The 10335-nt window shown below is 35.4% G+C and overlaps 1 pseudogene; it reads right to left on the bottom strand.

Annotated features, from left to right (window-relative positions):
* Positions 1-5796: 5796 nt before the first annotated feature.
* LOC131834567 (14-3-3 protein theta-like) lies at positions 5797-7181 on the bottom strand (annotated as a pseudogene).
* Between the last annotated feature and the right edge of the window lie 3154 nt (positions 7182-10335).

The raw sequence follows: 10335 nt of genomic DNA, 5'->3' as shown, positions 1-10335 counted from the left end.
AGTTGAAAAAGTTGCATACTAGAAAGAAGTATCTTCAATATAATTATCTTTCAATTCCTAAAATAATCATTTTAAGTTCAGTTCTTCTCTTAAATACAAGTTAACATAGGAATGGTTTGGAAATGAACTTGCTCATATCTAGCTATTCATTTTGCAAAATATTTAGCTGACCTAGATATGTAAGGACATATTAAATTAGATGAATAATTTATTTCCTGGCCAACAAACACAACTCAATTTCCCAAAAACAAAACCAAATAAACAAAACAAAAATAAAACTTGCCAAAACAATCTCTATAATTAGACTACTAATTTGTTCCTTTAAAACCTTAGTATCGGGCGCCTGGGTGGCTCAGTGGGTTAAGCCGCTGCCTTCGGCTCAGGTCATGATCTCAGGGTCCTGGGATCGAGTCCCGCATCGGGCTCTCTGCTCGGCAGGGAGCCTGCTTCCTCCTCTCTCTCTCTCTGCCTACTTGTGATTTCTCTCTGTCAAATAAATAAATAAAAATCTTTAAAAAAAAATAAAAAAAAAAAAAAAAAAAAAAAAAAATAAAACCTTAGTATCTCTTTCTCACTTGGTAGTGAATCAAATGTAATCAGCTGGTGGTAAGTGCTAATCAAAAGACAGTAGAGATAGAATTCAGATGAATGTTTTCTTACAATTTCCTTCATAGGCTATGTAACACTTATGTCTGGGTTATTAAGTATTCAACATAACTAAACCTTGTAGAGGATGCCATAAATGTTTTTCTCACCAATTTCTTACACAAAGCTGGAAACTGAAGCTTAAGTCAGGAGGTTGATTTCTCCTACAAGAGAAACAGTGTGATTTTCTTCACACCCCTGCCAGAGGCAATTATGGCTGTATTTAATTCCTGAATATACAGTTCTTTGAACTCTCATTCACAACCTCCGAGGGGGAAAATAGCGTTCTTTGTGTCAAAATACAGTATCTATTTTCTCTAAGACTTAATTTTTTTTTAGGGCAGCTTTAAGTTCAAAGCAAAATTGAGGGGAAGGCCCAGAGATATCTCACATATTCCTCACCCCACAGATACTTAGCTCCTTCATTATCAACATCCCTCACTTGGTGGTGCATTCCTTGCAACTGATGAACTTACACTGACTCATCATAATAACTCAAAGACCACAGTTCACACTACGTTTCACCCTTGATTTCCAACATTGAATATGTAGGTTTAGAGAAATGTGTAATGACATATATTCATCATTATGGTGTCACACAAGGTGTTTTCACTGCCCTAAAAATCCTCTGTGCTCTATCTGTTCATCCATTCTCACCCACCAATCTCTGGCAACTGCTGATCTTTTTACTGTATCCATAGTTTTCCCTTCTCCACAGTGTTATATATCTGGAATTGTACAATACATGGTCTTTCAAATTGGCTTCTTTCACTCAGTAATACACATTTAAGTTCCCTTCATATGTTTTCATGTCTTGATAGCTTACTTATCTTTATCTCTGAATGATATCCATTATCTGAATGCACAACAGATGATGCATTCTTTAGTTTACTAAAGGACATCTTGGTTGCTTCCAAGTATTGGCAATTATGAATTAAAACTCCTATAAACATCCGTGCGCAGATATTTGTGTAGATAATAAGTTTTCAACTCTCTTTAGGTAAGCACCAAGGAATGCAATTGTTGGATCATATGGTACGAGTATGCTTAATTTTGTAAAAACTGACAAAGTGTATTCCAAACTATACTGTTTTGCATTTTTATCAACCCTGAATGTGAATTCCTGCTGCATCCTCACCAGTGTTTGGTAAGGCCAGTGTTCCAGATTTTGGCCATTTTAATACGTAGGTAATGGTATCTCCTTGTTTTAATGTACATTTCCCACAAATTACATGGTGCACCTTTCCATATGCATACTTGCCATCTGTGTATCTTCTTTGGTGAAGAGTCTATTAAAGGCTTTGGTCTGGGTATTAATAGGGTCCTTTGTTTTCTTGTTGTTGAGTTTAAGAGTTCTTTGTATGGTTTTGGTAACCATCTTTTATGACCTTTGTCTTTTGCAAATATTTTTTTTCCAGTCTGTCACTTGTTTTATTATTCTCGCGATACCGTCTTTTGAAGAGCAGAAGTTTTAAATTTAACAAAGTCTGGCTTATCCATTATTTCTTTTATGGATTATTGTCCCTGGTGGTGTATCTAAAGAGTTATCACTGCACCCAAAGTCTTCTAGGTATTTTATCTTCTTAAAAATTTTAGGTTGGCATTGTGCATTTAAGTTCATGATCTATTTTGAGTTAATTTTTGTAAAGGGTGTAAAGTCTGTATCTAAATTCCTTTTTTGCATGTGGATGTCTAATTGTTCCAGCAGCATTTATTGAAAAGACTATCTTTGCTCCATTGTATTGCCTTTGCTCCGATAACAAAGATCAGTTGGGTATACATATTAGTCGATTTCTGGGCTCTCTACTCTGTTTTATTGGCTTATTTGTCTATTCTTTGGCCAATATCACCTTGTCTTGATTATGATAACTTTATATTAAATCATGAAGTCAGGTAGTATTAACCTTCCAATTTCTTCTCCTTCAATATGGGCTAGCTCTTCTGATTTTTTGTCTCTCCATATAAACTTTGGAATCAGTTTGTTGGTACCCAAAAAATTACTTGCTGGGTATTTTGACTGGGATTGCATTGAATTTATAGATCAAATTTGGAAAAACTGACATCTTGATAATATCAAGTCTTCCTATCCTCGAACATAGAATATTTCTACATTTATTTATTCTTAGATTTCACTTATCAGAGTTTTGTACTTTCCCTCATCTAGATCATGTACATATTTGGTTAGTTTATATCTAAGTAGTTCACTTGAGAGGATGCTAATGTAAGTGATATTCTTTTTTTTAGTTCAAATTGCACTTGTTCATTGCTGATATATAGAAAAGCAAGTGACTTCCGTATGTTAACCTTGTACCCTCCAACCTTGCTATAATTAATTATAAGTTCCAGAAGTTTTTCTGTCAATTCTTTTGGATTATTTATGTAGACAATTATGTCATCTGTAATCGAAGATAGTTTTTTTTTTTCCTAATCTGTATACCTTTCTTTTGTTTTTCTTGTCTTATTATATTAGTCAGAACTTCCAATGTGATGTTAAAAGGGAGTGGCAGGAGACCACATCCTTATCCAGGACTTGATCTTAATGGGGAAAACTGAGTTTGTCACTATTATGTATGATGTTAGCTGCAGGTTTTTTGTAAATATTCTCTTTTTCAAAAGATTTATTTATTTATTTTAGAGGAGCAGGAGGTTCAGAAGAGCAAGAGAGAATCTCAAGCAGACTCCACACTGAGTGAGGAGCCCAATATGGGGTTCAGTCTTATAACCCTGAGATCATGAGCTGAGCCAAAACCAAGAGCTGGATGCTTAACCAAATGTACCACCCAGATGCTTCTGTAAATATCTTTTATCAAGTTGAAGTAGTCCCCCTCTATCCCTAGCAGACTGAGAGTTTTTATCATGAATGGCTATTAGATTTTGTTAAATGTTTTTTTCTGGATTTGTTGCTATGGTCATGTGATTTTTCTTTTTTAGCCAGTTGATATGATGAATCACATTAGTTGATTTTTGAAGGCTGAACTAGCCTTGCATACCTGGGATAAATCTTACATGGTATATAATTTTCTCATACATTATTAGATTTGCTCATATTTTATTTTAAATTTTTATATCTGTGGTCAAGAGAAATATAGATGTGTACTTTTCTCTTAATGGCTTGGTCTGGTTTTGGCATTAGGGTAGTTTTGGGCTCAGAATAAATTAGGAAGCATTACCTCCATTCTCTGAAAGAGAAGATAGAGAATTAATACAATTTTATTCTTAAATGTTTGGTAGAATTTACTAATGAACCCATATGGCTTTGGTGCTCTCTAGTTTGGAAGGTTTTAATTATTTATTCCATTTCTACTCTGTTCCACTGGTCTATGTGTCTATTTTTATGTCAGTACCATGCTGTCTTGGTGATCACAGCTTTGTAATAAAGCTTGAAATGAGGTAACTTGATGCCCCTAGCTTTACTTTTGTTTTTCAACATTTTATCAGCGATTCGGGGTCTCTTCTGATTCCATACAAATTTTTGGATTATTTGCTCCAGCTCTTTGAAGAATACCGGTGGAATTTTTACCGGAATGGCATTAAAAGTATAGATTGCTCTAGGCAGTATAGACATTTTAACAATGTTTCTTCTTCCGATCCAAGAGCATGGAATGGTCTTCCATCTTTTTTTTTTTTTTTTTTTTTTTTTTTTTTTTTAGATTTTATTTATTTATTTGACAGACAGAGATCACAAGTAGGCAGAGAGGCAGGCAGAGAGAGAGAGAGGGAAGCAGGCTTCCTGCGGAGCAGAGAGCCCGATGAGGGGCTCGATCCCAGGACCCTGAGATCATGACCCGAGCCGAAGGCAGCAGCCCAAACCACTGAGCACCCAGGTGCCCCTGGTCTTCCATCTTTTTGTGTCTTCTTCAATTTCTTTCATGAGTGTTCTGAAGTTCCTTAAGTACAGATCCTTTACCTCTTTGGTTAGGTTTATTCCCAGGTATCTTATGGTTCTTGGTGCTATAGTAAATGGAATCGATTCTCTAATTTCCCTTTCTGTATTTTCATTGTTAGTGTATAAGAAAGCCACTGATTTCTGCACATTGACTTTGTATCCTGCCATTTCTTTGACAGATATAAATGAATTCAGATTATTTATTTCTATTCATATAAATTTTGACAAATTGTATCTCTCAAGGAATTTATGCATTTCACTTTTGATATTAGTAATTTGTGTCCCCTCTCTTCTTTTCTTACTTATTCTGGCTAAATGTTTATTCATATTATTGATCTTTGCCAAGAAATACCTTTTGGTTTCATTGGTTTTCTCTATTGATAACTTGTTTTTCAATCTTATTGATTTCTGTGCTGATTATTATTATTTCTTTTCTTCTCCTTACTTTGAGTTTAATTTGTTTTACTTTTACTATTTCTTAAAGTATAAATGTGGATTATTGGTTTTATTTTTTTCTAATATAGACATTCAACGGTATCAATTTTCCTCTAGGCATTGTTTTCACTGCATCCCACAATTTTTTTCTTTTTGGGGGGTGGGGTATAAGTGAATTTTTATTGGAAAAGTAAGTTGTCAACTTAAGCAGCAACAAATAAAGAATGAATAAGGAAAATTCCTGTTGTCACAGATACACAAGACCTCCATCATATATGATATGGGAGGCATTTCAGCTTGTGACCCCTAGCACAGAAATGCCAAATGCTTTTCCATTCAATCTAATACTTCTGGCTTCCTAACCAAAAGGAATACTGTAAGAGCATGGGGAAGTTTCTTACTGAAAGGAAACTCCTGAAGAAGAGTATGGGAGAGAATGTAGAAATTAAGAATTATGTAGAATAACTTTTAAAGTAATGAGCTACATTTTCATATCTTTACCATAATACAAAACACAGACACTTTCCAAACTGGTTCAGATTACTTAAAAACTGGGTATGTTTTTAGTCCTTTACATAAGTGTTTGAAAGTTACTTATGTTTATATGGAATGAAGATATTAATACTTTTCTACAACAGTAACCACACACTAGGAAGGTTAAGACAAGCACAAATCAAACAATGGAGTTTTTCCAAAGTTGCAGTATGAAAAGACTATGAACAGTTGATTCCATCCATGTGAATGGGCTTCTTTGCTGTAAGAAATCCAAATTGAAAAAGGAATGAAGATGAGTAAAAAGGTTTCTTGAAGAGAAGAAGGTTGATACCCTGTATGCATTTAGTTTTCTGCCCCTTTCCCAGCATCATTTTCTTCTCCTGCACTGTCTGAGGTCCATAATGTTAGGTTGTCTCTAAGCAACTGTGTTGTGAAGGTGTTGTCTTTGTATGAGTCTTCGTTCAACAGATCAACTTGTGCAACGGGCTCATCAAAAGCTGCCCTATGACCCAGCAATTGCACTATTGGGTATTTACCCTAAAGATACAAATGTAGTGATCCAAAGGGACACATGCACCCGAATGTTTATAGCAGCAATGTCCACAATAGCCAAACTATGGAAAGAACCTAGATGTCCATCAACAGATGAATGGATCAAGAAGATGTGGTATATATACACAATGGAATACTATGCAGCCATCAAAAGAAATGAAATCTTGCCATTTGCAACAACATGGATGGAACTAGAGCGTATCATGCTTAGCGAAATAAGTCAAGCAGAGAAAGACAACTATCATATGATCTCCCTGATATGAGGAAGTGGTGATGCAACATGGAGGCTTAAGTGGGTAGAAGAATAAATGAAACAAGATGGGATTGGGAGGGAGACAAACCATAAGTGACTCTTAATCCCACAAAACAAACTGAGGGTTGCCGGGGGGAGGGGGTTGGGGAGAAGGGGGTGGGATTATGGACATTGGGGAGGGTATGTGATTTGGTGAGTGCTGTGAAGTGTGTAAACCTGGTGATTCACAGACCTGGGGATAAAAATATATGTATATAAAAAATATATGTTTATAAACAACAACAAAAAAAAAAAAAAAAAAAAAAAAAAAAAAAAAAAGCTGTTTTAGCCAGTGTGCAGGCAAGATATGGGTAATTAAGGATCTCATAGTAAAATACCAGTCCAGACAGATGGAGTGTGTGGGTTGCATCTCTTTCTTGCTTATATCAAAAGTCTCTTGGTGATCTCCTTGGGAATTATCTATAGTTTGTTTTGTACCATAACCACATGCAACTTCAGTGAGGTACTGGAAGTAATGTCCCTTCATTTTCAGATGTAAGAACTTACTCTCTGGATTAGTTGCATTGGTTATTAAATACTAATCCAACAATTACAGCACCATGGTGCAGATGGACCTTAGTTCAGACTCCACTTTCTACTGAAAATCCTTAATCCTCTGCAACTTCTTATTAGAGGTTTTCTGCTCCCTGCTCCAGACGACCCTCCAGGTGGACCAGTGGTCCACTATCAGGGTCTAGTAGGCCCCCAAAGCAGGTTTTTCTCCTCGTTGGACAACTCAGTGGCCCACTCCATCACAGCCTTCATGCACTTGGCCATATCATCCTGGTGCTCAGCCTGCTCAGTCAGTTTTGCCTTTTGGATCAGCTCTGTCTTCCCTATGGGGACAGGGAGAGGAGAGCGAGAGTGAGCACCCATCTGGACTGGCTAGAGAGGTACGTCCCTGGTGCAAGTCCCACCACCTTGATCCACTTTTGGCCTCAGTCAAGGACCCTCCAGACTCCTGTATCTCACAATTTCTTTTTTTTAAGTTGTGTTGTTTTAATTTAGTTCAAAATATTTTTAAACTTATCTTGAAATCTATTCTCTGGCCCATGTGTTATTTTATAAGGTGTTCTTTAATCTTTAGGAATCTGAGAATTTTCCAGTTATCTTTTGTTATTGATTTAAAGTTTAATTCCACAGTGGTCTGGGAACAAACATTGTATGATTTTATTTGTTTGGATTCGCTACTGTATATTTTATGGACCAAAATGTGCTCTGTCTTGGTGAGTATTCCATATGAGCTTGAGAAGAATGAGCATTTTGCTGTTGCTGGATGAAGTTGTCTATAGATGTTCATTATATCCAGGTGGTGGGTACTATTGTTGAGCTCAACTATGTCCTTACTGATTTTCTGCCCGCTAGATACGTCCATTTATGATAGAGGCATGTTGAAGTCTCCAACTATGATTGTGGATTCGTCTACATTTTAGTATGTATTTTAATGATTCTTGATCACAAATAAATGTTTGCACAATGATGTATAATTATTTTCCAGTTGATGCTTCTAACTCCAAATGTATTTGGCATAGATTAATGTTCCAAGGTTTTATTTTATTTTAACATATTATTTTTATGTTAAAATTGAAGTTTTAAAAATTAAAACTTTTTAATAATTTACCTCACATTTCACAAACAGAAAAAAATAAGGCCTTACTTATTTTTATTTTTCATAATTGCCATCTTTGATGTCACCAAATCCACTTATGAATGAGAACTGCAAAGAAAATTTCATGCCAAGACAATTCTTTGGTTCCTATCAGTCCACGTGACATGAATCTTCAGTTCTTATCACTCATTTAAAGTTACCATCTTCTTTCCCACCTGTGTCTTGGATTAGCAGGTGGCTCCTCTTCTCATATAGTCCCTTGTATTTATTCTTATTTTATACATATATCATATATATATAAATATATATAATATATGATACTTATTAAAATTTATTTATACTCAAATAAATTTAATATCTTTAATATGAAGAGGTCTTTTATACCATCAATAAATCCCTCAAAATCCACAAATACTGAATGTCTAAAGCAGTGTAGAATTTTGCCAAGTTTTCTTTTTATCCCCGTTCCAAAGTTTTGATAGCCTCCCAATCTCTTACTTAAATTCCTACTTGGTTTTACACAATGTAATACTTAACAGAATTTCTGCCAATGAATTTCCTACACAAAGAAATTGCCAAGCGAGTCTTTGGTTAAGGTCATTTCTTATGAGGTGCGAATAAAAGAGATGCTACTCTGTCCACTATAAAAGGAAGTGTACAAAAGAGAATATAATCATAGCAAAGTGGTTTGCAATAGTGACAGCAAACATTATATTCATGGCTAAGAAACAGCTAAGTTCATTTGAAGTTTAATATATGTGCTTGATTTCTTGTTCTTCATTAGAAGTATCAAAGTTAAATGTTTTCACTCTAATTCTGTGAAGTATAAATAGAGTTTAAAGAAAATGTTTAGAAAAAAGGAAAATTCTACTTAACAGTGTGATTTTGGCAACTAATTCCAAGATCCATCATTTTTTAAAATTCAATTTTCTATTTAAATTCTAGTTAGTTGGCATATATGGTAAAATTGATTTCAGGTATAGATTTAGTGATTCATCACTTGCATATAACACCCAGTGCTTATCTCAACAAGTGCCCTCCTTAATACCCACCACCAATTTATCCCATTCCCCACTGATCTCCCTCCATCAACCCTCAGTTTGTTCTCTGTTGTTAAGAGTCTCTTATGGTTTGCTTGCCTCTCTTTCCATTTTGTTTTTCCTTCCCCTATGTTAATCTGTTTTGTTTTTTAAATCTTACATATGGGTGAAATCATATGGTATCTGCCTTTCTCTAATAAACTTATTTCACTTAACAAAATACACTCCAGCTCCATCCATGCAAGATTTCATCCTTTCTGATGGCTGAATAATATCCCTTTGTATACTTACACCACATCTTCTTTACCCATTCATCAGTTGATGGATGTTTGGGCTTTTTCTATAATTTGGCTATTATTGATAGTGCTGCTATAAACATTGTGGTGCATGTGCCCTTCAAATCAGTATTTTTGTGTCCTTTGGGTAGTGCAATTGTTGGGTCATAGGGTAGTTCTATTTTTAACTTTTTGAAGAACCCCCATACTGTTTTCCAGAGTGGCTGCACCAGTTTACATTCCCATCAATGGTGTAAGAACATTACCCATTCTCTGCATCCTCACCAACATCTATTGTTTCCTGTGTTGTTAATTTTAGCCACAGTGACAGGTGTGAGGTGGTATCTCACCATGATTTTGACTTTCATTTCCCTGATGATAGTAATGTTGAGCATCTTTTCATATGTCTGCTAGCCATCTATATGTATTCTTTGGAAAAATGTCTGTTCATGTCTTCTGTCCAAGTTCTATGATTTTTGACAAGTATTCAAACTGTGGACTATTGCTCTAAATTTATAAGCTTAACCCATGGATATGCTTTCCTGTTATTAAAACAAAGTGACTTTAAATTGGGCATAAACTGATTGAATGGTAACACTTTAACATAGTGAGAAGGTAGATTATAGCAGTCCAGAGTATGATCCTTTGAGCCAAATTATCTGGATTTGCTCATCCATAAGAGGAAAACAACCACAGTACTTTCCTCACAGGAGGTTTAGGGATTACATGGGTTCATATTGCTGATGAGCAGTGTGTGGGAAGTATTGACTGTTTGGTAACTGTTGACTCTCCTTTTGAATGCTGCAAGTGGTATGAGTTAGGAATCAAGGAGGAAAGAGTCAATAATTCTAAACCTAGTGTTATGAAATATGTAGAGGATCAGATCCATTTCCAAACAGAAACGTTTCATTCTCCTAATAAGGACCGAGGTGATAATGAAGACAAGTTGCCAATTACTGCAAGAGAGATTATTTTGGATTATTCATGTGGGCCTGACATCATCAGTCACAAGGGTCCTCATAAGAGGTGGAAAGAGGGATCAGAGTCAGAGAAAGCAATGTGGTGATGTGATGGAAGAAGAGTCCAAGAGAGAATAAACTGAAGAT

This window comes from Mustela lutreola, chromosome 6, assembly GCF_030435805.1.
Source record: "Mustela lutreola isolate mMusLut2 chromosome 6, mMusLut2.pri, whole genome shotgun sequence".
Taxonomy (NCBI): Eukaryota; Metazoa; Chordata; class Mammalia; order Carnivora; family Mustelidae; genus Mustela; species Mustela lutreola.
The sequence above is the reverse complement of the archived record's forward strand: the minus strand, read 5'-3'. Positions and strand labels throughout refer to the sequence as shown.